At 43.7% G+C, this 3,455-nt stretch overlaps 1 pseudogene; it reads left to right on the forward strand.

The window, feature by feature from the left end:
- The first annotated feature begins 1,232 nt into the window (after positions 1–1,232).
- LOC144690158 (cytochrome b-c1 complex subunit 6, mitochondrial pseudogene) lies at positions 1,233–1,546 on the forward strand (annotated as a pseudogene).
- The last annotated feature ends 1,909 nt before the right edge of the window (positions 1,547–3,455 follow it).

Consider the following 3,455-nt stretch of genomic DNA (forward strand, 5'->3'; position numbering starts at 1 on the left):
TCTATCAAATCTTCTCTTATCCTTCCCTGCTCTAAGGAGAACAGCCCCAGCTTCTGCAATCTATCCACACAACTGAAGTTGCTCATCCTTGGAACCATTCTAATAAATCTTTTCTGCACACTCTCTAATGCCTTCATTTGCTTTGTAAAATAAGATACCCAGAATTGGACACAGTACTCAAATTGTTGTTGAATCAGTGTTTTATAAAGGTTCACCATAACTTCCTTGCTTTTGTACTCTATGGGTTGGATTTTCATGGAATTGGGGTGTCTCCATAGAGGGTTGAAAATGGTGAGCAGGACCCAGATCCAGAAGTCCCAACTGCATTCTTGGCGTTTCCGATATTGAAAGGCGGGGGGTGGTAAATAGCATACACAGTACTTATACAAAGCAGCCAGACCATTTAAAAAGATAGGGCAGGTAGGGTAGGGCAGAACAGAAAGTTGTGATTTTCACCCTCAGAATTTCCAGAACTCGGAGTGTATGTTACACAACTTGGAGAAGGGGTGGGGTGTCTGTAAAAGATCAAAAACTCATCCATGTGGGCTCCAGTTCATTACTCCTTGCTCCGTCAAGCAAGTGGGTGACATTGCAGACTACCAGTCTCACTGGATTAGGAGTGCGCAGGCCACAAAGGAAGAAGTTTGCTGAAATGGACACAGGACCTTCACACATGCGCCATATAGAGAAGAGGCAGCTAGAGTCAGGGCACCTGGGCATGAGGTGGCAGAGACCCCAGCAAGGAGGAGAAGGGTGACATATTACCCTGAAAGAAGGGTATACAGGAACAGGTTCAGCTTTCTGGACATGAATGAGAGACAGTGCAGGTGAAGACTTAGGATGTCTTAGGATGTGGTAAGAGAAATCTGTGTCATGTTAGAGGTAGACTTCACGCCTCGAACAACTAGTGTGCACATCCTTCTAATAGCAGTCAAAGTTATCATGGCCCTCAACTTTGAATCAATTGAATCCTTCCAGCGCTCTGCTGCAAACCTCTGGCATCTCACAATCAACTGCCCACAGGTGCATAGCAGCAGTCACCGATGCCCTTTTTGCGAGGTTAGGGGAGCACATTAAGTCTCAGAGCCCAAAAGCAATGGGTTCATTAAAATGGCAGGCTTTCCACAAGTGCAAGGCGTAATAGATTGCACACACATCGCCATTAAAGTACCATCGCAAGAGGCATACAGACATATAAATAGAAAGCCTTTTTACTCCATCAATCACGGAAGGTCGGCGCCAAGGGGATGGAGGATGAGTTGATGTTGACCGGAGGACCTGAGGATGAGGATGAAGAACCATCAGGGAGTGCAAGCAGATTGAAAAATGCATGAAACTGCAAGAAATATTGGACGCCTGTATAGAGCGAGTGAATTCTTGATCACAAACAGAAGAAGCCTGTACTGAGGAGCTGTTTGACTTCTTGCATGCCCGGGACCACTGTGTAGCTGAAAGTATCTTCAGTAAGTTAAAGTGAAGTCCAGTACCTGAGGAATTCAACTGTACCAGAATTCGTAACAGTTGTGGGGAATTCAGTTATTCACTGATTTCTGTTTGTGAGAATAAATCTTGTGACCCATTACACGATGGTTCAGACATTGCCTTTGTCAAACATTTACTCTGTTTGTGATTGAGTTTGGAGCCAGATACTTTATACTTGCCATTATAAATAAATGTATTGAACTAAAAACAACCTCCAGCTTGTTTGCGACCACAATAAGGTTTTTCTGCATGTCTATGTACGATTCCCTGGAAGCTGCCATGATTCATTCATCTAGGCCAAGTCCAACCTGCCACAACTTTGAGTCTACACCCAGATCTGTGGCTGGCAAAGATTATCCATTGCAGGGGTGCCTGCTTACTTAGTTTCCAGATAGTGCAATGGTGTCAGAACAGTGTTACAACACCAGTCACCATCAGATTAGGGAAAACATCGGAGCAGGCTACTGGCATTTTAGAATGCATTTCTGATGTCTAGACCACCTGCAAGGAGCACTGCACTCACCTGTAATGATATCAAGAATATTGGTGGCCTGTTTTATGAGGCATAATATGGAGCAGCGAAGCAATGTTTTCATGCAGGATCCAGAGCCCAGTGATGGAGACCACTTATCAGAGGAAGAGGAGGAGGTGGAGAAGGAGGAGAGCCATTTAATTCAAATGAAGATGGAACTGAGGAGGGGAACAATGGTGAAAACATTAAGAGGTGTGCCCAGGTACCCAGGGTCAGTGCTGCACCTGACACCAAAGTCAACAGGGATCACCTAATTCAGAGGCACTTCTCCACACCAACATTGAGGATTTAGATGCACCCTCGGAAGCAAATGACTGTCAAGCCATTACTATATAAGTGCTTGAGACCATAGGTAGAACACCTCTTCCAGGAAATGCCCATTCCTGACAGGAGAGAAAATCTGGAATATCCTTAAAACTCTGACATCACAATGGCTGAAATTTTCACCATCATATATCTGTATTCAGCCACATTATAGGCTAGGTGCCCGTCCATCAATGGTGAGCAGGGAGGTCCAGAGCAACCTCACATTGGTGCATGACCTGCTTGTTGTCCTCTGCCATTTCCTGGTTCCCCATTATTATTTCCCAGCCTCATTCTCTAAGGGGTCTATGCTCACTTTAGCCTCTCACTTCCTTTTTATATATTTAAAGGAGCTCTTACTATCCGTTTTTATATTACTTGCTAGTTTATCCTCAGTTTATTTTCTCCCTCTTTGTTATCTTTGTCATCTTCTGTTGGTTTTTAAACTTTCCCAATCCTCTGGTTTACCACTAATCTTTGCCATATTGTACGTTTCTATCTTTCAATTTGATACTACCCTTAATTTCCTTGGTTAACCATGGTTGGTTTACCCCCTTCCTAGAATCCTTCTTCCTCACTGGGATATATCTTTATTGTGAGTCATGATCTATTTTCTGAAACATCTGCCATTGCTCAACAACTGTCTTTTCTGCTAAACTCCTTTCCCAATCCAGTCCAGCCAACTCCGCCCTCATTTTTTTGTCATTACCCTTATTTAAATTAAGCTTAACACAGTTGTTTCCGACCCAAGTTTCTGGCTCTCAAACTGAATGCTAAATTCTACCATGTTGTGGACACTGTTTCCTAGGGGTTCTTATGCTGCAAGATCATTTATTAAACCTGCCTTATTACACATTACCAGATCCAAAATAGCCTGATCTCTGGTTGGATCCACAACATATTGTTCTAGGAAACTCCAGAATACATTCTTATGGGTAAAATTTTTCGCTCAGTGGGCAGGTGTGTGCCTGACCAAGCGTAAAGTGGCGCGCGAGGACGTTGGGAGAGTGCCCCAATGTCATCACGCACTCATGCGATATTTTGGTCAGCGAGCACATGCCAGAATCAGCATCACGCCCACTGGCAATTAAAGGGCCTAGTAAGGCCATTAAAAAGTTAATTAAAATAAATTTTTCAC

This window comes from Cetorhinus maximus, chromosome 14, assembly GCF_964194155.1.
Source record: "Cetorhinus maximus chromosome 14, sCetMax3.hap1.1, whole genome shotgun sequence".
NCBI classification, from domain to species: Eukaryota; Metazoa; Chordata; class Chondrichthyes; order Lamniformes; family Cetorhinidae; genus Cetorhinus; species Cetorhinus maximus.